The sequence below is a fragment of the Crocodylus siamensis genome, chromosome 11 (genome assembly GCF_052110815.1).
Source record: "Crocodylus siamensis isolate JL-2025a chromosome 11, ASM5211081v1, whole genome shotgun sequence".
NCBI lineage: Eukaryota > Metazoa > Chordata > Crocodylia > Crocodylidae > Crocodylus > Crocodylus siamensis.
Genome location: NC_143405.1, coordinates 56,728,436 through 56,755,077, shown reverse-complemented (window position 1 = coordinate 56,755,077; position 26,642 = coordinate 56,728,436). Strand labels below are relative to the sequence as shown.

The 26,642-nt window shown below is 43.8% G+C and overlaps 1 protein-coding gene across 5 annotated transcripts in view; it reads left to right on the top strand.

Moving 5' to 3' along the window:
* Positions 1-272: 272 nt before the first annotated feature.
* Positions 273-26,642, top strand: part of CNTN4 (contactin 4) — a 581,748-nt gene continuing 555,378 nt past the window's right edge. For 4 of the 5 annotated variants that reach the window (XM_090021956.1, XM_090021955.1, XM_090021954.1 and 1 more), the window contains exon 1: positions 273-376. The gene's annotated coding sequence lies outside the window, so the exon portion shown is untranslated. Of the gene's footprint in view, positions 377-19,429; positions 19,539-26,642 lie in introns of those variants that run through there. The other variant, XM_090021952.1, reaches the window with a different exon arrangement.

The following is a 26,642-nucleotide window of genomic DNA, read 5'->3' as shown; positions in this document are numbered from 1 at the left end:
TGGGAATTGGACCCAGGTGTAAAGAGCAGCTTTAAAAGCCACCCGAGGCTCCGCAGGGAACAAACGCCAGGTCCTGCCTGAGGCGGCCTCCCTGCTGGGCAGGGGCCTCCAGGCGGGCAGCTCCCCAAGATGGTGGCACTGCCTCAGACCCCCCGCTCCCAGTCAGGCGTCCCATGTTGCCAGGTGCGAGGAGCCTGGCGCGGGCGGGCGCCCCCGCACGACGCGGGCGGGCGGGGCGGGGGCGGGGTGGGGTTTGCTCCGCGCCCGCCCGGCTCCCCAGTCTCTGACGCGCGGCGCCGCGGCCGGAGGCTGCTCCGCTTTAACAGCCGCGCTGCTCCGGGCGGGCGGCGGCGAGACGCGGCGCCGGCTCCGCCAGGTAAGATGCGGCTGCCCCGCGCCGGGCGGGGGTCTCGCCCGCTCCTGCCGCAGCACCTCACAAGTTTGGCGGGAAGCAGCGGGGCTCCCCCATTTCCATGAGGGGATTTGCCTTGCCCGGTGGGGGGGCCGCAGCGCCCCCCCGCCCCCGCGCCGGGTCTCCCCCCGCTCCTCCGGCAACTTTGCGGCGAGCAGCGGGAGCCGGAGCCGGGCAGGACCCCTCCTTCGGCGGGGCGGGGGCCGGGAGCCTCTGACATCTTGCTGCACTGCCAAGCCGGGGGCAGGCTCCCGGGCTGGGGTCGTGGCGGCGGGCGCCTTGCAGGTGCTCTCGGGAGAGGGGGGTGGGCTGGGGGCTGCTGGGTCCCGGCCTGGGGGAGATGTTGGTGTGGGGGTGAGGGACCCAGCCTGGTGGAAGTAGGGTTGGGGGGAGGGGGTGTTGTGTCCCAGCCTGGTGGAAATAGCACCCCGCAGTCCATTTCCCCCCCAGCCCCCCCCCCAAGTCCTGTGTCCCAGCCGGGTGGAGATGGAGTGGGAGAGCTGTGCTGGGTCCCAGCCTGGTGGAGGTGGGGTCGGGGTCTGGGGGCTGCTGTATCCCAGCCTGGTGGAAATAGGCTTGGGGTGGGGGATGCTGTGTCCCAGCCTGGTGGAAATGGCACCCCCCAGCCCATCTTCCCCCGCCTCCCCCCCATCCTAGGTCCCAGCCCGGTGGAGATGGAGTGGGAGCGCTGTGCTGGGTCCCAGCCTGGTGGAGATGGGGTGGGGGGCCGGGGGGGCTGGGTCTCAGCCTGGTGGGGATGCGGTCACTTTTTTGCTCCACGCAGCCCAGCGTTTGCAGCTCAAGTGCGTTGCTGCTTTCCCAAGGCTGCTGTTAGCTCCCTGTGGCAGCGCACCGTAATGCAGCATGTTGTTTTATTTATCCCAGACAGGAATGACTTGCTCTCTCAGCTACAAATGAACGAATGCTGCTCGCATAACAAATGGCAGTAGTTGGGATCTCCCATACTAATTGCGGGTCACCTTTTACAGAGCAGGAGGCCAGCAGACCTGTGCTTGTCCAGGGGGGTGGGTTTCAAAGCAGCTCTGTGTCCCTTGGTGGGCTAGGGGGAGGCAATGGCTATCAGACCTACTGGGAGGCATCTTCTCCTGGGAGAGTTTTGTCTCTGTGTACACCTTGGGTTGGTTCAGGACCTCTAAATGCAGTTCTGAAATGGATCCATATGAAAGCTTCTAAGCCACTTGCGAGGTCCTTCATTAAATAGCTTTTTTCTCTTTTTTAAATGCACCTTGCACTGCTGGCCATGCCCCCCCGGGGAAGGATCCAAGCACGTTTCGCCAGCATGTGTGTAGGCTGAATCATTTCATTCATTTCCCCGGCTCTTAGCACACCCAGAGCATTCCCATTCCCTTCCACGTGGCGATGCAGAGCTCCAAAGCAGCACGTTATAAAAACCAAAATACATCTGACCCCCCCCCCCCCCCCCCCCACGCACCAAAACAGATGCTGGTTCAGGGTAGGGGCTTGTAGGGGAAGAGAGAGAAAAGGTGGTGAATCCTAGATGGGGATGAAAGTGGTGCTGGAAATCCAGGTGATCCGTGTGTGCAATATTTACCTGGCATATTCAGCAGCTCTCCTTTCTGCTGCTTTAATCTGTAGGGGACACTCTACTTTTTCTGGGCTCAATTTTTTATTTTTTTCTTGTCCGTGTTCACATGGCAAGTCACTGAAACTGCCTAAATGCCTTCTGAATAACGCTTTCACGTTCCCTTCCCGCTCCTTTACCCTAACTCCTTATTTTGCATGGCTGATCTGATTTCCCCTCTTAGTTGCTGTCCATTATCATCGCCAGGTCTGCAGGGTGCTAATTTTCCTAAAGCTAATTCCTTTACACAGTGATTTGCATAGGAGCAGGTACTAGATTATTGATTCATGGCTAGTCTGTGGGCAGATTGAGATGACCCAAACACCACTGGCTTCAGCTGGGACTTCTCAATCAGATCTTGTCAAGCAGATGATAGATCAAGGTAGCACCTTATAGGCTAATTAGTTCAGCCAGGCATAAGCTTTCCAGACCTAACCATTCCTGACAGCCCTCCCTTTCTCCCCCCTCCCTTCCCCACTCGGACATAAGCTTTTGCAGGTAAAGCTGTAATGTTATGGATATGTGTAAATCTATTGTGCAGATGCCCTGAAACCAGTATTCTTCCCCATGTATGCACGTGTCACATATTACAGGTGAGGTTGTGTTGAAAGGTAATGCTCCAGTAAGGTACAGTGAAATACTATACCTATATAGTGCTTTGATTTCCTGCAGTGTGAGTCTCATAACATGTTCAGACTTAAGTGGAGTGACTTCCAATTCAATTCTGATCAGAAAACTTCAGCGAATGCTCCTCTGGTCTCTCTTATTTTTCTGGAGTTTAAACTCTTCTGGGATCATGAGACAAACGCATTTAAAAATATGTTCACATTATTTAGGAGAGAAAATAACTGTTTCAGGTTCTTTGTGAGACTGGCTGCATGGTTTTTGTTTGTACTCTCTCTTCCTACATATGTTGTGGTGGTAGCCGTGGAGCACTAGTGATTATTACTAGTGGCCTTCAGTTCTCTTTGCTGTGACTGAAGTGAAGGCTATGGGTTTTGCACCTCTAGTAATAACTCATCCTGGCACCCCTTCCTGGGGATAGTCATTGAGATTTCCACCATTCTTCACTGTGGTTGGTTTATTTATATTTTCAGCACTAATCCCTCCATTGTTGGTTTCCTGAATGCTGATGTTTAACTGTCAGCTGAGAATCACTTGTTCTGGCTACAGAAATAATAGCACTGCAAGACAGCAGGCAAGCGGTGCTGCTGAGCTGAACACCTCGGAGAGCGAGACTATGACCTCTATGACACGCATGCTTTTCAGTCTTCTGGGAAGCACGAACTTGGGTCACTTTTGGATGCAAATACTTGCTGCTGATTTCTTAAGTCTATTTCCCACCCCCCCTTTAATGTTAGGACACTGTTAGACTGACATGCCTATAATGGTGTGTGCATGGGTTTATGAAACCAACCTGTTTCCTTACCTGTGTTACTAATAACATGGTTATTAACAAGTGTCATTTTCACTACAGACAGTATGCTGCCTGAATGTCTTTCACTATAGCTGCTTCCAAATAGACTCATCATTTTCACCTGTCTCTTGTAGAACCAGAACAGGAAACCAACTATACAGCTATCTTGATGTAAAATCCTAGTGGAGACAAGGCAGAGAGAGTTCTTACCTTGATGTAGCTAGTCAAGGTCAAACCTATACCCCAGCCCCAGTGGAATTCATCTCCACCAGCTATATCACAGTAAAATCTACCTGTGTCTTGACACCACTATAATTATGCATTGAGTAGTTATCACAGTGTAAAACACAGCTTTCATTACATAGAAGGGATAGCCCTACAGTACTAAAAAGCTGCAGTGTTTGCGAGTGCTGCAAGGAGAATATTCTTTTTTTAAATGTGATTTAAAATGGGTTTCTTTGTTTTTAAAGAAAATGCAAGGTCCTTTATCGAGTTTTAGATTTTGTATGTCTGCTTTTCTTACAAACCCATACTGATGACCTAAGTTGACAGGACGTCCCATCAGTTGCCACTGACCCCTCCCCCGCCCCCGCAATTTTCTTTGGGACTTGTGTACACCATTAGGTCTAAGTAACAAGGATAGAGCTAACTTTGAGAACCACTTGGTGTGGTAGTTAGAATTTTTGCTTCCAACTCAGGAATTGTATTCTGTTAGCTATGTGAGTGATACGCAGCACTGACAGGAAGGTAATCACAAACATTGGAAATAACATGAATCACATGAAATCCACAAATGTCAACTTTGAAACTCTAATCTAGGCAAACTGCCAAGACTGTGAGCTGTATACACTCTTAGGCTATCAGTTCTGATGGTTGCTCAACTATAAATGTAAATATGAATACCGTGATGCTAGTGATTCATTCTTTTTTATTATTAGATAGATAAATACATAATGATGACTCCTAACCAATTTAAAAGAGTTCCATGAGAGTACATAATCAATTCCCATCCTCTCCAATCCATGACACCCAAAATTGGAATGTAAAAATATCATGTCAAATCTACTTACGATATTGCCATCCACAAGTTTCATGTTTCCTTACTGATCCAAGACAACAATTTCATACACTTGGCAATGTTAGCAATGCTGTACATGCTGTACTTGGGGAAATAATGTTGTTCTTTGGTACTCCCTAGATAGAAGCAGCAACATTTTGTCTTAATCTGAGAAATAAAAATCTGTTTTAATATGATGCCAACAAAAATAAAAGAGTAGTTTTTTTTGTTTTTTTTAGGAGTGTTGGGCCACATCATTGAATCTGCTTATCATTTGAGGTCCGCATTTCCTAATCTTTTTTTTTTTTTTTTTTTTTCACCTAGTGATCTCTTTCCCCTTCCCCCTGCCCCCCCCCCCCCAATAGACAGGTAGGAGACTTCCTGTATAGGTAAAGGTAAGTGAACAGGATTTGACTCTTAAATATACACTGGGAATTTCCAGGGTAGTTAGCCATGAAAATAAGTGTTGCTGTAATAGCATGTTAATCTGGAATAAGATAAGTTCCTCACTATGTTACTCCATTTGAAACAAATATACACGCGTGCACAGGCCGTGATCATGGCCTAAATTAAATTTTAAGATCAGGGTCTTAAAAGTAAAGCAAATGATGGCATTGAGGAGTTTGAAGGTGTAAAAACTTAGTCTGAGAAAATTCATTTGATCTCTTACTTTTTTCCATAAGCTCCCAGTTAAATGCCAGCTAGTATCAGTAGTAAACAAACCCAAAAAAACCCCATTTGGGGTGAAGCAAAGAATCTTTTTTAAATTTTAAATTTCCAGTACCAACCAACCTCTTCAATGCAGACAACTGATGCTTAATAAACAAGCAAACCAGGTTTTCTAGTAGTAGCTGGTCAAATGCTATTCTTAAAGTTTAATTAAACATAAACTAAGGAAAAACATGCAACACTAATGCTCTTGGGGTGGCAGTTTGGTATCTGATATAATACTGCCAGGTAGAATGAAATTCAGAACAATGCTCTTGTGCACTGCCCATTGCTAGTGCATGTTCTCAGCTCCTGAATCAGGACTGTGCTAGTATGGTTGAAGCTAGAACATGCAAGATTGGAAGAGTGCAGTTGCCAAAGCAGGGATCACCAGATGTGCTGAGACCTCATCTGGGGTCCAAAAGGGGCCAAGTAAAGGCAGGAAGACTTCTTGTGGTCAGAGCAGATCTTGGATGAGGGAGGAGTGGTCTCACTAGAGTTGATTTCAATCTTTGTTTCTTTTTTGGCTGGTCTTAAGACGTTTAGATCAATTGGGAGTTTTTTGCTATTTCAAACTGTTTTACTGATCCGTAAATCATATACAGCAAACAGCGACTGTAGACTTCAGTCAGACAATGCAATGCAATGCATCTTATAAATTAGCTAACCTGCTTAACATGTTTCATATTGAAACCTAATGTGGACAAGCCATTTCAGTCTTAAATTAGTCAATAAAGAAAATGAGTAGACCAGAAGTTTATTATGCCCATAATGGGAGGGGGATGGAAAGAGATATTATATTGCAAATGGCAATTAAACTTTCATGTACTGTATTTTATTTTATTTTTTTACCAAATCTTTTTTTTCTTCAGTTCCCAGTTTATTAAGTTCTTCTTATGCAGATGATCACAGAGTATTATTGCCAAGACTTACAAATAACATACCCAAACAGTTAATCACATTTCCATATCTATGCTGCTAATAATATGAGTGTGAAGACTCAAATAGCCATCTGTGAAAATCTACCGTTTCTGAGAGTTTGGCTGCATGCCACATGCATGTTCTTTCCTTGGATGCATTTAGATTTACTTGGATCACAATTCTAGTCTCCTGTCTTTGTCTTGTTATCCAGGGCTTGAGAAACTGGAGCAGACACCTTTCCCAACTTGTTCTGCAAATGTAGTCCTCACTCTAGAAGCTGAACTCTCCTTTTCTCTGGGCTTTGGTTTTTATTATAAGAGTAATGAGAAAAAAAAATCAAATTCTACTGAGAACCTCTTCTTGGACTTAGTAGTTTTCCCTCGAGTTTGCTGCGTCTATATCCTACTTTTCCATTCTTCAGAGCCCCTTCTTTACACCCGGTTTAAGCAGGGGGTCTCCTCTGCGTCAGAAAATCCCACAAGAAATACTACATTTCTCTGCATTTGATTATGCTACTTGGGATAAATTCTGTGTGGACTAAATATCTTGTTACTAAATGCACTGCTTGTGTGTATCAATGCGGGGTTACAGACTGGTGCTATGAATCCTGGCAGGCCAGGTATACCAGAGTTGCTGGCAGAACGGTATCTCACATTGTCTCACTGCTCCAGTGCTATGTCGGAGCAACTGTTAGTAGGGTTCAGAGGGTAGCTCTGTTCACTGTTCCAGAGAAGCCAGGATTTTAATGGATGAAGTGGGCAAAATGGGTGGTTGTTTTTTGTGAAGAGGTATAGTGTACACTAAAAACTGAGGTGAAGCCACAGCATCCTTCATATGTAGATCACTGAATGACTTTAATCAAATTATCAGATAGGGTTTTTATCACTACTAGCCTGCTCTTGTGACTTGGCATTGAAAGCTCGGTATCCCATTATGAATCCCCTAAGTCATTCCATCTCCCAGCCTTTTGATGTAGGCTTCTGAGCAGCACTCCACTCGTTGCTTGTATAAAGAGAATTGCTTGCTTCACATAAGAGCAGAACCCACTTGCCTAAGAGGGTTTTAGTAGAAGAATGTCTTTTTTTAATACTTAATTATGCCTATATTGTTGTTCAGGTAAGGAGCTATATAATGCCCTATGTTGTTCATGTATAGCTAGAAATAGAAATTATTACAAGGCACAGGCGGAAAAAAAAAAATTCAAATGCTATCCGCTGTTGACAATGCAGGAGAGAGGATTTCAAACCAGACCTTGATATATGCATGCAAATAGGATTTTTGTAGATACAGCAGATTGGTAATTTGTGCATGGAAATTATTTTGAATTGCAATATTTTTTTTCATTATTCTGAGCATATTTGAGTGACCATTTCATCCAAATCATTGTATAAATATGTGTTTTCATCCAAAAGAACTTTTCAAATATTGTTCGGTGCTTTGCAATTAATGGAAAGCAGCTTGTCAGGGTTCGTTTTTTTTTCCTTGTCTTCTGTCACTGTTCGAATCGTTTAAAACGCCTGTCTGAGTCAGTTGGCTTTTTCTGTGACTTTGTGGATGCAAATAAGTGTGCATAGTATTGTGTGTGCATGCCATGCAACACGTATTCCACTAGGTGGTGGTATCCAAACAATATGAGGGCCTGGGAGTTGAGACTGGGTTGATTCTGGTTTTTTGTGCTGTCTATTCATTAACAACTGGCTCTGAGGTACGATTATTTTGTGGGGGTTATGGACACACTGGGTATTGCTCTGCGTCTGGAAAATGAAGTGTATATAGAGTATAGCAGGCATAGTATGCCAAGGAGCTGCTGAACCAGTTTGGACATGTGCGTTGGGAAGATAAGTATTTTGAGGAAAAGAAAAATGTGAAAGTATTTTGAGGAAAAGAAAAATGTGAAAGTAATTCTGTACAAAGACAATTGGACATGATTCAGATAAATAATTCCAATCAATTCAACTCTGCCTTCACCCTGGTGCCCTCTTTCCACAGATGCCTACATGGATTCTTGCAAACTACCATTAGCTTTCTGCAGAAATTTAAGTGTATCCATAAATCTTGCTAATAAAGCTGAAGCTGCTCCCCAACCAGGATCCATAATTTTCCATCAAGCTCCTTTTCCCAATAGCATCTGCACACTTGTTGCAGCTTGGCTGATGACTGGGATCTCCTTTCCTGTGCTCCCAACATTGTAATTCCCTCAACTCATCCATATCTGTGGCTTTAGATCTTCATGAGATCTGACTGGGATGTGGGGCAGAAGCTGAAAAGCGAGAGGAGAGGATATCTACATTGTGGTCCTGTAGTTGGCCAAACCTAGTGGGGAGATAGGCAGCTGGGGTCCATTGGGGTCCGTTCTGATGGCGATTCTAGCAGAGCTTGAATGTGAGGACTCTCTTGTGTCCTTTACTGGCAGATGTGTAGATGGGGAGCAGTCTTACTTCGCATGGATTCCTGAAAAAAAAATAACTAACTCACAGTGCATATTTGAAGGCAGAGTTTCTGTGCTCCAGTGAGGAAGACTTTACAGTCCTGAACAGAGCGTATAGTCTGGGTACCCAAGGCCCCTTGAGCGTTTTGCAGATGACATCAAGCTGGGGAGAATAGTAGACATGCTGGAAGGTAAGGCTAGGATTCAGAGTGACTTAGACAAACTGGAGGATTGGACCAAAAGGAATTTCATGAGGTTCAACAAGGACAAATGCAAAGTCCTGCACTTAGGTCAGTTCAATCCCATGCACGGGTACAAGCTGGGGGCTGACTGGCTGGGCAGCAGCTCTGCAGAAAAGGACCTGGGGGGATGACTGGACAATTAGCTGAATCTGAGCCAGCAATGTGCCCTTGTTGCCAAGAAGGCTAATGGCATCCTGGGCTACATTGGTATGTGTCAGCTGGTCAAGGGAAGTCAGCTGTCAGCAGGTCAATGGATGTGATTATTCCCCTCTATTCAGCACTGGTCCCCACTAGAGAAAGGAGGTGGACGGCTTGGAGAGAGTCCAGTGGAGGGCCACAAAAATGGTTTGGGGCCTTAGGGACGTGACTTGTGAGGAAAGACTGAGGAACCTGGGCTTATTTAGTCTAGAAAAGAGAAGACTGAGAGGGGATTTAATAGCAGACTTCAAGTACCTGAAAGAGGGGTGAGGGAGAGGGTTTGAACACTTGTTCTCAGTGGTGGCAAATGACAGAACAAGGAGCAATGGGCTCAAGTTGCAGCAAGAGAAGTTCCGGTTAGATATTAGGAAGAACTTTCTCACTAGGAAGGTAGTAAAACACTGGAACAGGTTACCCAGAGGGGTGGTTGAATGTCCATCCTTGGACGTTTTCAAGACACGGCGAGATGAAGCTTTGGCTGGGATGATCTAGTTGGGGCTGGTCCTGGTATAAGTATGGGGTTGGACTAGATGACCTCCTGAGGTCTCTTCTCACCCTAACTTTCTCTAATTTTCTGATTCTCTGACTGACTTCCTTCAGTAGTTATCTAGTTGCTGGGTCATGTGTTCAGAGTACAGAGGGGGTTCAGTTTGGCATTTCGGCAATTAACACAGGAGAAGACATTGGGCAGTTCCCCACCTACATTAAACCACAGTCCAGTGTCTAAGGCACAGATCTTTCTTGGCAGTTCCTGTGACCTGGAACAGGATATTGCTGCAAGATCTAATGGACAGTTTGTGTTGTGGTTTTTTTTTTTTTTTTTTCTTTCTCTGATGTTCGCTGCCAGAATGGCAGTGAAGGGCTGCGGAGCGTTTTCTTGAACTTGCCATTTTCTGTTCTCTCCAAGATCTACTCAGTCTTTCCTCCTCTTTTCAAATGTTTAATTTGGCCTTCCCACAGGCTCAGCATGAGAAACTGGGAGGAGCAATATGCTGCAAAACCAGATATTTCCACTTTCAGGGGCATTTTGTTACTGGTATTCAGGATTCGTTTCTAAATTGAGCACCCGCTGTGATCAGATGCTTCTCGCAGGAGCAAAGTATATTCCACAACGCCTGACATTCAGACTCGTTCATGCAATTGCTTTCTATTTCCCTTCCAAGTCATGATAGTTACCTGCTTTTTTGTAATATTTTTGTCTGTGTGCTGTATAGTGAACATTAAATGGACATATTATGTTTGATACATTTTACTGGGTTTGTGAGTGGGACAGATATCTTGCGAGAGTAGGCAGAAAGCCAAATCTATTTTATATGGAATGCTAGTAATATATTCTGAATGAAAGGATTGCTTGGGTGAATTCAGTGTTTGATGTGTCACTTGTAATTGCAAATGTAGCGGGGGGGAAGAAAAACACTAGTCAAATAGATCTGAGAATGAGGAGGACAGGACATAGACTGACTTAATATTTTTCTCAAGTCAAGTGGGGAAAAAAAGCATAGTACTAGAAACTTGAAAAGGTCAAACTAATTTTTACTCATGTGACAATGTGTAATCCTTCTACTACTGATACAATGATTACAAAATCTCTTTTCTGCTTGCTTTATGTTCACGTATACATTTGCTGGTAATTGAGAGAAGTTAAGAACAAAATAATCCTTTGTCCTCTAATCTAGTGTAATTTGGAATTTTTTTAAAGAACACCTCCTTCATCTATATATTGTATAAATTGGCTGGGACTGGTCCACATACCACACAGTGGAAAGCTTTCTTTGGACTTTGAGCTGTGAGTAAGGCTTGGAAGCCTAGGGAGGTCTTCAGAAGTGGCATCACATGTTTAATTTGTTAGTTCAATAGTAGCAAAACAAACAAAACTTTCTTCCCAGAAGTGACTGTTTCTAATATGGGATGGGCTGTGATCTATATTCCTTATTGCAAAGCTTCCTTTTTGGATTTATAATACAAATAACTAATTGTATGCATGCATCAGCTGCTGCTATTAAAGTGCAGCGGGTACTTGGATTATGACTTTCTTCTCTGCTCCAGAAGGCTTAATTGGCCTTACATCCATGTTCTTTGATGTCACACCCTGATGTTCTAGGATTCTAGCTTCTTCCCCAAATGGTGACTTAATTGCATGCATTCCCATTTTCCCTGCTGGAACTTTGTTTCCAATACCACATGGAGTAAAACTTGTAGGCTACATAGGAATTCATTTGCTAGGTTTATAGCTAAGCCGTTTAATATCAAGGATGATTTAGTATATGAAATTCTAGAATTCTTGGCTAAATGTAGCTGCATTCGTCATTGTTGCAGAACTCTGACAGTGAACAAAAGGTGCTGCAGGGAACCATAACTTGTGCAACAAATTAATGGATCCCAAGTTCCGCTTCTTCAGTTAAAAAGGAAGCTTGGAATCGTGGTACCACACCAAAGACTAGACATATTTGACAATAAATTGCATTCAGTTTGGAAGTTTTCTTGCCCTCGTTCATGAAATAAAGGTTGAAAGTATCACTCTTGCCTATCTTTTTCCTTAATTTTTAAAGGCACTTTGTTGTACAAGACTTTAAGCATGGAATTTTAATGGACCGAGAACAAAAGGATGTAGCTTTGTGTTTGAAAGCATGTTTTAATGAAGGTATATTTTAACAAAACTCTGTATAAAGAAGATGGATTGAATTTTCCTCTTAGCATATACCTATTTGCTATACTTAAAGTATAACAGCTCAGGAGGCAAAGCATGTACGAGCCAGTACTAGGAAACGCTCATTGCCTCTTTGGGGAATTGATGTTCTTCAGTACTTCAAAAAAGACGTTTGGTATTAAGTTAATCAGGCATATTAGTATCTACACAATTGTTGACTGACTGGATTCATCCAGCGTGATGGAAGATTCTGTTCTTAGGGACAGTTTGCCTGCAAGAACGAGAAACGGATATGAGTGGGCGGCATAGTTAATTATTGGCTGAGTTACCACAAGAGATGAGCCAATGAAACTTTTTGGGAAATATTAGACCTTGATTCCACGCGTCTCCCTAGTTGGGTGTCAACAGATCAATGCCATCACACATCACCTGCACACTTGGCTCATCAATAGCCTTATTCAACATGGAGACAGCTTCGGGCGAGCTCCAACAAACCGGGGAGCAACCCTGAACATTTAGTTCTGTCTACATTTTATACACCTTGCTTCATGCTCATTCTTTATCAATCACCATTCACCTTTTTGCATATGTTTATCTCGGATTCTGTTATCAGTTACGTGTTGTCTTTTACATTCCAGTCTGTTTTCCAGTCCCAGGTTGTACCATCTCCACATTCCTAAGACTTCACCTCATTTGTAGCACACAGACTTGCACAGGCTCACTTGCTGCTTTTTCTGAAAAATGGTTCACACAGTTAAGATGGTTACTTAGCGTAAGCAAATGGCTGCCTTAGCATAAGCACTCATAAGCAAAATCTGCCTTATCTCCTAATGATAGCCAATGGTTTGCGTCCTGTTTCTTTTACACAGTGAGCTATATATCTAACAAGACTACTATACTGTTAGAAAAATGCTTGCTTAAGCATCTTGCAGTTTTACTTTTAATACACCATTCTGCCCTGTGGCTAGCAGCTCTGCTAGGCCACAGGTTACAGCCTTTTTATTCAGCTGCAGATCCAATGCTCCCCAAGATCCAAATACTGTCACCCTAACAGGAAATATGCCAAATCAGTGCATTTCCTGAATACAGTGACATTCACTCACAAAAGTGGATGGGGCTGACCAGGCAGATACAGGTCATCAGCTCAAGGCTTGTACCTATGAACTCCAGGCAGGCTTTTTTCATCCCTGGGAGCTTCAGCACTGAGTATGGCATAGATTCTTCAGGGCTCAGTATGTAGATCCAGAACTAGTTCATAATGTCTTCTAGAGGAAACGGCAGACACCACATCTGGTTTTACTGCAACTTTACATGTGTATAGTAATTTTGTTTATCCCCAGGATTGTTGTATAGAAAACAAAGCAGTAACACTAATACAGTGTGTTTTTAAAAATCACTGTGTGTTCTTAAACTACAAATTCTAAACTGCTATACATTAGGACTTAATGTTTATATCTTTAATTTTGATACCAGTATAATTGGATTTGCATGACTATGAAAAGGTATGTGTAGCAGGACACTAAGGTGCCTGCTACTTGAAAAGAAGTATTGGCTCAAGTGCTGGTTGCTAGGGGCAACCAGAAGGAGCTAAGGGCCCACGCCTGGTGAGTCAGCTGACTGGAAGGGGCAGGGCTGACTACTATAAAGCGCAGGCTGGAGGCTGAGAGTGCTCTGGCAGCCAGAGAGAAGGAGTACTGCTTGACTAAGCAAAAAAGAAAGGCCTGAATGCGAACAGTTGCTTGTACTAATGAAGGATGGAGCACCCACGGAGGGTGACTCAAAGGAGGTTAGCCGAGCGGTTTAGTTTTATATTATAGCCCAGGGGCTTGTGTTTGTTGTTTTGTCATTGTGGTAACACTGGAGGACTGGGTGAGGCTATTAGGGGTTGGAGAAGGCCTCATAGGGGCTCCACGGTAGTGTGGGGACCCCAGCGCCGGTGGGGCGCAGGCTGCAAGACGACAAGCCAGAGAGCACCGGTGGGGCACAGAGAATGAAATCTACCAAACAACGTCCGGTACATCTGCGAGGCTTGGGGTGTGGTACAGGGGTGGCTGGAGCCACACATATCCCGTAAGGCTGGAGTGCACCGAGTCGCCCAGAATAGCACAGGGACTGAGATGCATCAGAGCACCGTGTCCAAGGGGACAAAAGGCAGCCTCCCTTCTACATAGTTGACATCAAAGATGTGGCAGGAGAGATGTGAGGGTGCTTTAACACTGACTTGGCACAGTAGGGGGCGCTAAGGGAGATCAAGGCCACCCCTAGTAATAATAACATCAGTTCGTAAATTGGCTTGATATTAATCGGTTTGGTTTTGGTCTCTTTACTTAATTTTATATTTAGTGGCTTTGTTTTCATTCCCGGTCCTCTCTTTTGAAGAGTAAGTTTCAAGGTCATTCTGTATTTTTTCTGGTATATAACTATAAAGTCTTGACTGTGCCATGTGTTGTTATTTTCATCTGTGTTTCTTTTAATCTTTGGGACCACTGAAGACAAACTGACAGCATATGCCCAAACATGCTGATAATAGTCCAGCAATACATACTTTTTTATTTTGTTCAATACAACATTAAGTAGAAGGTTACAGTGTAGCTGAGTAGTGCACCTCTGAGAAAACCAGAATAGTGTAAATAGAGCACATACAGCAGATCAAATGATACAGTAGAGCTCCTGAGCAAACACTGTGCTAAGGTGCCCCTCTGCAATGGCTGACATAAATGGACAGAAGTACAATATTTGTATTGCTGTGTATTTAATTACATTTAGATTCGCTGCCTTGTAAACACTTGCCTGCCTGGCCAAGTCTCTGAAGCCCTCCATTCTCCATTAAGCTGCCTGCAAAGAATAGAAGTGAAGGAGTTTGGAAGCTGTACAAGAAAGAAATGAGCCAGCTTGAGATCCTCTTTTGTTTGAGCTACAGGAGAAGGCAGAGGCAAGTAAGGAGATTGAAGGAAGGATGAATGTGGGGCTCAGCAAAAAGCCAGGTGGGGGGATTGCAAAGAAAGCTATGCCCGTCTCCTCTGTCCTTGCTGCAGACTCCTTTGTTACTTCTGCTGTTTGGGTAAAATCGGAGCAAAACACAGCTGGAAGGGATCTCCAGAGATCATCTCATCGAACACCCTGCCTAAGGAAGACTTGTCCCCATTTAAATCTTCCCCGACCAATACCTTCAGTGACAGATTTCACAACTTCCCTAGGCTATTCCACTGCCTTATTGTTCTAACAGCTCCACTTAGACTTTAAAGACTGCTAACAAGGAGTGTGGAGAGATTTGAACTGAAATGACCCTCAGTTCAGTGGATGATTGGGGCCTGGATACAGCTCTTTTTTATCCTTGTGGCCTCTTTTGGAGATGCCTGCTGAAACCCTCCTGAAGAGGAGCAGCCGCCAAAGCATTAAGACAAGCTGTCTTACTGTAGGCTGTGAAATCCACCAGGACAGGGGTGGCCAACCTGCGCCTCTTCAGAAGTTCATATGCATCTCCTTGAATCTTTGCACAAGCACATAGCAACCTGCTTCCAAATGGCTGGTCACCATGTGCTTGTACAAAGGTTTAAGGGGTTGGATATCAACTTCTGAAGAGCTGCATGTGGCTCTGGAGCCCCAGGTTGGCCACCCCTGTACTAGGATCTACTGCATGGAGAAAGGACAAAGACTGGTAAATATTTGTCCCAATACAGACCACTCCTGAACCATGCTGCACGGTTTACCTGCCCCGCCCCCCCTTATGGGCTTCCAAAGGGAGGAGGCTGCTTCTTCCATCACCTAATCATAAAGAATGCTAGCAAGTGCACCTGAGTCCCAGCACTGCTGAGCATTTACTTGGGCGCTTAACTTGGGCATTCCCAATTTAACACAAATTGACCTAACAAATTAACACTTGGCTGAGTTGAGAACTCATTACAGACTGGACGCTTGGGAGTAGCATAATGGCACAATGCACTAATGAAGGAAATATAGTCACATAGGCTAAATACAGACGGTCAAAAAGCCTGAAACTGAATTGCTTCAGTCATCGCGGGTTAGTCTAAGTTACATAGATTGAACTGATAAGCAAGTCAACAGACATTCACTTTTGATTCTGGAAATGCAGCCACATGCTCTCAGTGGCCAAACCAGAAGCCTGGGGGTGCTAGAGCAAGCCTCCCTGCTTGGCTGGAGCAGACAGCTTGGGCCAAGGCTAGCCCACTCACCTTGTGGGTGGGGTTGGTTGTGGGGAAGGTGCAAAGCATCTTGGGATTCTGGGGGACCGTGAGTTACTCAATGGGGCTGCGGTGGTGCATGTGCTAAAGTGCACTGTTAACAGCCTGGAGGTGGGAGTTCAAGGCCACAGCAGAAGCACTTTGTAGCAGGCCCTGTCAGAATCCAGCAAAGTTGTGAATTCTGCTAAAAAGGAAAGGACTACTCAATGACTTTCTTCTAGCTACGTACAAGGATGTTCTTCACTAGATTTATGTATTTATTGCCGTGTATAGGTGCCTCTCATCCTTGTTCGAGGCACCCCTTGGATAATTCCAGTTCTTAGTTTTTGTTTGTTTTTTTTGACTACAGGAAAATAAGCAATTCTGTTACAAGGAATTTAGAAAGATCACAAAAGGGCAGAATGTTTTTCGCACTATGGCTTCTATGGTAAAACCCTGAGTTTATCTTGTGAATCGTGGTTGCGCCCTTAACTGCACTAATGTTGTGCAGCACCCTATGGCACCCTTGAAAGAATCTCAAGGCACTCTAGGGTGTCATGGCACCATGGTTGAGAATTGCTGCCCTATATATAAAGAGTCTGCTGCTTTCTGGACCAACTAACATCTGCCAAACAACTTGCAGAGAGTTCTGTGAAGGGGAGGCTAGCCCTGTTTGCTTCCTATCAGCAAAGGAGTAGTCTCAGAACCATTTTATTATTATTACTATTACATATCAGAACTATTATCCAAAATACTGAATCGCTACCACTAGAAAGTGGGTTATCTTTTTCTAGCTAACAAAATTTGATTCATGCCTCTGAAACACTACCACGACAGTTTTCTAAGCAGAGTTGCGGTGCTTCTCCAAATTAGATTCTTGTAGAGGAAAGGGAAATATCATTGTTGTAAGTGTCCAAAGGGGTTGAATGAAAATAATCTTATAGATCAAACTCAAATTGAGTTTAGATATTACAGAGATAAAACAGTTCTATTTCTATAAAATCCATCTGTCAGAAATAAACTTCAGGGTAGCATTTTAAAATGGCACTTGTAGTTGTGGATCATCTTGCTATAGCGGTAACAGACATAAGATGTCAATTCCATGCATCACGGTTGCACAAATCTTGCGAAGCAGTTAAGGTTGTATCAACCTTCTCAAAAATAAGCTTTGCCTTTATGATTTGACCAATCTGAAATGGCAGACATGATACAAGTCCAAGACTAATTCTCGCTTGCTTGCTCTCTCGCTCTCTTTCTCAGGTACCTGGAATTGGATTATGTAATTATTAAGTTAGGAGGAAATAGAAGTGAGTGCTTCTTAAATAAGTTTGTCCTATTTTTCTCCCTGTCTGTTTTGGGTACTTGGGTACATTGGCCCTATTACCATGTAATGTCAAACCATGGTACCACAATTTTTAATGCAATTACCCCTGTGAAATAGGAAAAGGGCATATTTTTTCACTTTCACTGATGCGGAGAGTAACAAATTCTTTATTTAGATACCCAACTGCCAATGAAAACTTGAAAATGCCTAAAAACCATTTAAATCTCTTTAAAAGGAATAAGGGTTCTCAATATCTTTGTGGATGAAGAATTGAAGTAACGTGCCACCAAGGCTTGATGGTGGAACAGGACTTGAATCTAGGTCTGCCATGCCATGAGTGGCCACCTTTCCACTCGAGCTCATCTCTTTATTTAACCTTCCGAGTGGCCAGAACATATACATGAGAACATCTAATATTAGCTTTTTTTTTTTTTTTTTATATCAGTGTAGTTCTTGCAATTTCATTACATGGGATGTATTATTTTTGGCGCAAAGAGCTTTATGAAATTCAAAGCTCTTCATATTTAAAGGGACAACTTTAAAACATCTAAATCTAAAAGTTTTTAATATGTTATCAAACATTTGTTCAATTTAATTACAGATATACTGTGAGTAGGAAGAGACAGTGTCACAGGAAAACCTAATAATAAATGGAGACTAACACAGCACAGGCTCTGAGGATTGCAGAAAATTAATTTTTTTAATATCATTAATCCAAATGCATCCACTGAATCCTTTAGATTTTATTCTAATAGCCTCTCCCTTTAATAACTGATTAAACCCACAGAGTACACAAATATGTTTCTCAGTTACAATCTTCTCTTGATGATGACAATTATGTCTGTTACTTGGTTCACATACTCTCCTTTACCCAATGCCACAATGAATACTGTCTTGTAGCTGAAAAGTCCACCCCATGAATTTTCTGTTATAGCCACTTAAAGTGAATGATATGACTGTGATTACAGATAAAGTAAGCATAAGTGTTTTATACCATCAGGGCAATAACTTGTAAAGAAGTGATGGAATCAGCATTCTTAGCAAGGCTTTCTGAATGTCATTAAACTTTCAGAAAGTCAGGGCTGGGCTTCAAGCAAGCATGAACTGGTCAAAGGGTTGCTCTCCAATGTCTTTTATGGGTTCATTCATAGGGCCAGGAGAGAGAGAGAGAGAGAGGCTTGGTTCCTAAGCCTGTAAGATCTGACTTTTGTAGGAAATGGGGAAGAGCTATATGTCCCTATAAGCTGCAGTTTCCAGGTTTTCCTTAGTTTATTGTGTATTCTTTACATGAACAAAGTTTAAAAGAATGCAGGATTCCTATGAGCTTGAGTACTGTTTTCTAGTAACACCCATGTACCCAGGAATTGTATAAAAATGCAGGAAGTGTGGTCTTTGCCTCAAAGACCATGAAGTCCAAAAATAATAGACAAAGGTATACTACAGTCATTTTCAATCTGTGGTCCACGGACCTCTGGGGTTCCACAGACTATGTCTAAGGGGTCCACAAAAACTGATTATGATCAATCAAAACTAAACGAATACCCACACTTACAATTCAAAGCAGTTCTCACCTCCGTTCAATGTTTTTTAGGGGCCCGCAAATGAAAAATGTTGAAAACCACTGGTGTACTACATGGAGAAAAAGGGGCCATAGTGACTTGGCTGTTGCTCTATAGTGTTTTGTCCCAGAGGCTTGCTGACCGTCTTTCAGGAGGGAAGTTCTTTGTACAAAGACATGAATGATCCTCATTTCCATGCATGTGCTCCCCACCTCCATCCCAGGGGTTTTGTCCCTGATTGGGTGTGCCACCTGGTAATTAACAGATGTAAGCAAGGTAAAATTATCCTGGGCAATGAAGGCAAAAATGTGTACTTCCAAAGTGGTGAGGTAGAAACAAAGGTATAATGGGCGCAGAAGGAGAGCTGGCTGAAAATTTTCTTACAGAAAGTTTATTTTTTCCAGTGGAAAATGCCAATTCATTAAAAGCAAAACACTTTGTGGAGGCATGACATTTTCAAAATTCATCATGAAAGGTTTTTTGTTTGGGTTTTTTTTAAGCATTTTGATAAGGTTAAAACATTCTACTCTTTCAGAAATGTAACACTTCTTTTTTTTTCTTCCTGGTATGATAACTTCATGTTTTATGTTATGAAAAGAGGTTGGGGGAAAAAAAAAAGTTCGGTGTTATCAAAATAAAATGCTTTGATCCAAACTGATTTTTTTTCCTTGATGTTTTTGTCTGTAGGAAATTTCGAATTCTTTTTTCTTCTCGTTCTTTTCCAGAACAGAAGATATTTCACAATTGTGACTCCCCCTGAATTGAAAAATCCAAGCTTTGAGCAGCTGTAAATGGAAGCTGATTTTGGTAACTTTGTTTGTCTGGAAAGAAGAGGACCTATGTGAGTGTCAGTGAAACCAGAAAAGGGGAAGCAACATCTGTTTTCTTTTTGAACAAAGAAAATCTATTTGTATTCCAGTGAATACTGATGTGGTTTAAAGCTAGAAAACTTTCAAGTATTTTTCTGTTAAGCATCTTAACATTTTTGGCACAACCATTTTGCCTAGAGTCTCCAGTAGAGCTAGGTATAGTGAGAGTCCACAAAATAATAGTTTCTAAGTAGATGAGAGAGAGTGTGTGTGTTCGTTGGTTGGTTTGTTTGTTTGTTTGTTTGTTTTCAAGGGAGTATTGCCTGCATTTCACAGCCTGAGCACTATGGCATGACAGAAAATTCCTTTAGCTTGTATCTGTTTTAGGTGGCATGGATTTGCTTTGATCCTCAGTCTCCCACATCCTAACAATGAAGCTGTTGGCTCTATGGGGTGGCTTTTTGAGTTCCTGTTGTAGAAATGTCCTCTGTTTTTAATTATTAAATATTAACTGGGATAAAGAAGAACTAACTCAGGGTGAGGGTATTCACATAGAAGGTGAGAGAGAGAGGTTCAAAATCCTGTCTAAATTAGGCAAAGGAGAAAAAACTGGGTCTCCCTCATCTAAGGCGAGTTCCCTAATTATTGGGTAATCTTATGCTAGTGTGAGTGGAAATTGGTGAGTCTCCAGTTTCACTGGTGTTCCCTCTATGCTCCTCTTCTTCCACACTCCACCCATCGCCCCAGATGGGTTTGGTTTAATCTTAATCTGGAACAGGAATGGTTTTGAAATTGCAGAAGCATTGGCAGAACAGGAACACTTTTATCCAGTTGTAATCATGACCTTTTAATATTACTTGAGTCTAATAATGTGCGATTAACTTTTGTTTTTAAAGAAAACAAATATAATACAAGTAATGAGATTAAAGCTGAGTTTGGGCTCTTCATTTTTTCAAAGGATAGTTATGGTTAATATTGTATACGCCTCTTAAGAATCAGAACGCACAGACATAAAGGTCCCATGGACACTCATTTGGACGTGGCCAAGATGTTTGATGACCCAGTATGAACTTCTGTTACTATTATAAACCTTTCCTGCTCTCAAACTGTTGTAGATATGATGGTTTTTTTAAAAAACAAACCACCAAGCTGTTTCTGTTTAAACTGAAAGAAGTGGGTATTAGAAGTGCTCCTTTGGTGGGTAAGGAACTGGCTAAAATGGGAAGTGTGAAAAGGGGAATTTTCACTCTGGAGAAAGAGATTACCAATGGTGTTCAAGGACCAGTATTAAATGAAAGCTTGTTCACAGGTACAGGCAAACATGAAAGATACTGGTACTAGAAAAAGGATGCATTAACTAATGCACTGTACTGAATGTGTAGATGCTGACTGGGAGCAAATTGCTCCTGGTCAGCCTATGAAATGTGGGGCCACAGGGGGCTGGCAGAGCTGTCATGGGACACTGCTTCCTAGTCACGTAGAGATTGGAGCCCATCCTGATCGCCACATGACTGGGGGAACTATCCCTGCTTCTGGGCAGCTCCCTCCCACCTATGTGGAGCATGGTATCTGTCCTGACCTTCACATGACTGGGAAGCAGCTGCCCAGAAGCTAGGACAGCTCTCCCTGCCATGTGGAGATCAGGATGGGTCTCAATCTCCAGTTGGCTGAAAGGCAGGGTACAATCTCCTTCTGGGTGAGACGGTGCTGTCCACCAAGTTGAGACTGTTTTTGCCCTTCTGCTCTGGATCTTAGGGTTGAGCCCCCATGCCTCCTTTCAGCGCAGGGCTGGCATCTAGGGGAGCCTGGCACGTCTCCTGGCTTCTTCGGGGGAGCAGAGCAGGGTAGGAGCAGCATTGGACTGGGCTGCTCCTGTCGGGCTCACTTTGCTTTGGTTGGGGGCACGCATGCAGCTGTGCACTGGGGAGCGCTTTAATGAGCCTGTATTTTCTGTAGAGAAAATCCAGGTGCATTAATTGCATATGTAGATATGCCCAATGAGTATGGAAATGACTGAGCGGGAGAAGGATCTTGCTATGCTACTTGATCGTGGGGTGACTTGTGAACTCAGAGTGGTCAGTCAAGGTATTTCCAGTATTTATAGAAGGATTCATGCCACTATACAAGGCCTTGTTGTGACTTCATCTCAAATCCTGTATGTAGTTTTGCTTGCTTGTGTTACGGAAGATGAATTTGAACTAGAACCGGTCCAGAAAAGAGTTACTAGTATGACCAGGGGAATGGAGGGTTTATAAAAGGATGATAAAAGTCTGACTTGTTCAGCCCAGTGATAGAGATGTGAAATTGTTTATAAAAACATCCAGAGGGTACAACAGTAGGGAAGGAAAGAACGAGGTTGGCACAAGGACAAATTGGTCTAGTATGACCATGAATGAGCTTAGGCTGGCAGTTGGAAGAAAGTTCATAGCCATCAGTCCAGTGGGATTCTGGAGCACCAATAGGAATAGTGTGTTTGGGGGAAACTTAATGAGTTTTGAGATTTTAAACTTGATTTGTTTATGAAAGAGTATATGATGTGATTGCTGCAGGAGCAGGGGACTGGAATGAAGGATTCTGGAGGTTTCTTCCAGTCCTTGTTTCCAAACCAGAAGCACAGGTGACATCTCTCGAGGCGTTTCTGCTCAATGATTACTGTTACTTGCTTTCATGAAGTTTCACATTAGCGTGTTACTAATAGGCCAAACAACAATTTGGAAGCTGCTTAATGCCAGTTCTTGGTACTGAGCAATACATTCTGGCTTGCATTATTATTGATTGTTATGACCCCAAACCAAAAGGCTTTGTATTAGGGCTGTGTTAAATTTTGCCAGCAGTTAAATTTTGACACTATTTTGACTTGTTTCAAGCTCAAAACAGCAAAATCAAAATGAACCAGAGAGCTTTGAAACTGCCTTGAAATGAAACACAAGTTTCATATATTTCATAGACATTAGGGCTGGAAGGGACCTCGGGAGATCGTCGAATCCAGCCCCCTGCCCAAAGGGCAGGAAGTCAGCTGGGGTCATAGGATCCCAGCAAGATAAGCATCCAATTTACTCTTGAAGGTGTTCAATGTAGGTGCTTGAACCACCTCCGCTGGCAGACTGTTCCAGACCTTGGGGACTTGGACAGTAAAGAAATTCTTCCTTATGTCCAGCCTGAAACGGTCTTGCAGGAGTTTGTGACCGTTCGACCTCGTCATCCCTTGGGGCGCTCTGGTGAACAAATGTTCCCCCAGATCCTGGTGGTCACCCCTGAGAAACTTATAGGTGGCCATCAGATCACCCCTGAGCCTACGCGTTTCCAGGCTAAAGAGCCCCATGGCTCTCAGCCTGTCATCGTAAGATCTGTTTTCCTGACCTCTGATCATGCGCGTGGCTCTCCTCTGGACTCTCTCAAGCTTCTCCACATCCTTTTTGAATTGTGGAGCCCAAAACTGGACGCAGTACTCCAGCTGCGGCCTCACCAAGGCCGAGTACAAGGGGAGAACGATGTCCCAGGATTTGCTCGAGAAGCATCTATGGATGCACGCCAGCGTTTTGGTCGCTTTACTAGCCACAGCATCGCATTGGAGGCTCATGTTCATCTTGTGGTCAATGATGACCCCCAAGTCTCTTTCTTCTGTAGTGCTAACCAACGTAGCACTGCCGAGCCTATAAGGAAGCTGCAGGTTTTTCCTCCCAAGGTGAAGAACCTTGCATTTTTCGGTGTTAAACACCATCAGGTTTTCGTCCGCCCATTTGCTGAGCTTGTCCAGGTCAGCCTGGATCACCCGCCTATCTTCTGGTGTGGATGCTTTGCTCCAAAGTTTGGTGTCATTGGCAAACTTGGCCACTCCACTCCTGACTCCAATGTCCACATCATTAATGAAGATGTTGAACAGGATAGGTCCCAGGACAGAGCCTTGAGGGACCCCACTGGTCACAGGGCACCATGATGAGTGACTGCCATCGATTACAACCCTCTGGGTCCGACCACGGAGCCAATTTCCCAGCCAGTGGATCGTGGTGGAGCCAAGGCCACAACTGGCCAGTTTGGCCAAGAGGTGATCGTGGGATACCAGATCAAAGGCTTTTTTGAAGTCAGGATATATGACATCAATCTCTTCTCCCCTGTCTAGGTGATAGGTCACCTGGTCATAGAAGGAAATGAGATTGGTCAAACAAGACCTACCCGCAACAAACCCGTGCTGGCTATCCCTCAGGATGTTAGCCTGGGCCAGTCCATCAAGGATGGCCTCCTTAATAAACTTTTCTAAGATCTTCCCCAGGATAGAAGTCAGGCTAATGGGCCTGTAGTTAGCCGGATCCACTCTCCTCCCTTTCCTGAAGATCGGCACCACATTGGCCTTCTTCCAGTCTTCGGGCACTACACCAGAGCACCAGGAGTTTTCAAAGACCCATGCCAGGGGCTGGGCTATGACGCTTACCAGCTCCTTGAGTACCCTGGGGTGCAGATTGTCAGGGCCGGCTGACTTGAAGGTATCCAGCTTCTCAAGGTGTTCCTTCATGAGGTCAGCATTTATGGAGGGTAGGGGATCCCTATCACCCAGATCTCCCTGTCCCATAGCAGGCATGGGCGCCCCATGGGACTGATGAAAGACTGACGCAAAGTACCTATTTAATAGGTTGGCTTTTTCCTGGGCGTCAGTTGCCCCATCTGGTTTAGCAGGGGTCCAACGTTGCCCTTGCTCTTCCTCCGGCTCCCCACATATCTGAAAAAGGACTTTTTGTTGTCTTTGATGCTTGAAGCTAGTTGGAGTTCAGTTGCAGCCTTGGCTTTCCTGGTTTGTTCCCTGCAGGACCGGACCAGTGCAGAATAATTCTCCTTGGAGGTGAATCCCATCCTCCATCCTTTGTAGGCTTTCCTTTTTAGCCGCAGGAGGTCCGCTAGGTCTCTGGAGAGCCAGGAGGGCTGCTGTGCCTTCTTGCTGCCTTTCCTCCGTGTTGGAATAGATTTAGCTTGTGCATTGAGGATCGCTTCCTTGAGAAGCAACCACTCTTCTTGAACTCCCATCTCCCTGGGGTCATGGTCCCTGAGGGCCTGACCGACAAGTCTCTTGAGCTTGTCAAAGTCGGCTTTTCTGAAGTCAAGGACTTCTGTGTTGCTGACTGACTTGCCAGCCTTACGGTGGATGGTGAAGGTGATCAGCTCATGGTCGCTGTCACCCAGCTTCCCATCGATCACTAGGTCGCCGGAAGTTGAAACATTCCAAAATTTTGGAAATGTTTTGAAGCTGAAGTCGGGCTTGCATGCTGGGAAACAAACTAAAGTAAGGAGAGGGAGGAGGATGGTGGAGGTCGGGGTGGAAGGAGCACTCTCAGTTTTTACTCTGTAGCTAGCCAGTGATTGTGATCCTTTCCTGTGGTCCCTTCCAATCCCAGTGCTCTGGGGAAGGGATGGAAAAACTGCATAAAAGGCAGCATTGTTTGAACTGCCCTGCTTTCTGCTTTGGTGGTGTCACCCACCCATGTCGTGAGTTTTGCGTGTCAGTAGCTAGAGGTGCAGGGCCCCAGAACCCAGACTCCTCCTGCACTGATCTGCTTGAGAGGTGGCAGGTTTTGTGGCCACAGCAGGGGCTACCATCCCTGCTGCCTTCACCCTGCTGCACCTTAATGCACAGTGTGACCCATGTCACAAGTTTTGCTTATCTGCAGCTTCAGGTGCAGTTTCCCCAAAACCCCTGCACCTATCTCCTTGACACTTGGCCAGTTTTTGTTACCTCAGCAGGGGCTACCATACCTGCAGTTTTGACTCCACCATGGCTTAACACATACAAAGACATGAGTTTTTTTACTTTAAGATTTGAGGTGCAGTTTCCCTGAAACCCCTACACCTATCTCCCTGAAACTTGGCAAGCTTCATGCCCTCAGAAGGGGCTACCATTTCTACAAGGTTCCTCCAAATCATGCCAGAAATGACAAAGAGAGAGGCTGTTTTGATCTTTCCAATTATAGCCTATGGGCAAAACAGCGAAACCGTTTTGATGAAATGGAGGAGTGGTTTCAAATCTAAATGGAACACTGTTCTGTCAAAACTCAATAGTGCCATTTTGCACAGCCCTACTTGATAAACAGTACAATGTAGATACAGTGCGTTAGTTAACCTGTTTAACCTCCTTAGCCACTGTTACTCATTCTTTCACTTGCAAATCTTACTGTTTTTGTATTCCAGGTATCAGGCTTAATCCATCTTTGATCCAACTGTCACTAAGTTGGCAGAGACTCTAGCTACTTCCAGGTGTGTCTTCTATGCAGTTCAAGCAGGAAGATGAAAGTATCTCGTCAATGAAGCTTGCCCACGATTGTTTTGATACAGTTGTATTTTTTTTCCAATTTAAAAAAGTCTGCAAAGAAATTGGGCATTTTGCTTATGTCAGAAAATGTTTGATGGGTAATTTCTGCCCAGTCACTCATTTTGTGAGACTTTGTTGCAGGTGTTCAAAGTTTTAGCTATTTTGATAAGATGCACAAATTGTGTCCTCAGTTATATAGGTGTGACGGAAGGCAGAAGTTGTCTGGTAAGTCGTGAGTCATATTTCTTCACCCAAATAGCTTCCAGTGTAAATTTAGCAAACATTAATTTGAAAACTGTTTCCTATGAATATTCTGTGTTGTTTTGTTTAATGGGTTCTGTTCTGTTCAGTGTACCAGCCAGTAAACTCATTCCCTAGTTTAACTGAATTCAATTCAAAATTCACATGAATATTCATGGTGGAATTTTCTATGATTTGCCCAACCCTACATGCTGACAACGTAGATATATATTTTTTTAATAGCTTAATGCTCAGAGAAGTCTTACAGCTTCGAATATGATTGCCCACCCCCCCCTTTTGCTAACTTGGTGGTGTTGACTGTATTTTTGGCTGCTGCTTAATAGTTTAAATTGTATTTTCCCTCCACTTCCTTGTGGGGACTACTGAGTTTTTTTGTGCACCTCTTTTTAAATGCTTTTTTTTCTCTCTAATTTAGTCACGTATACTTTATAACTGTTCTACATGCCAGATTCTTTTCTAGGTCTTTATTGCCAGTATTTTTTATTTAATAGAATAGGGATGGAACAAGTAAGAAAATGAATATAAACTGCACTGAGGTTCAGTTGTACACACGCACACAAGCAGCAGTAGATAGAAAAGT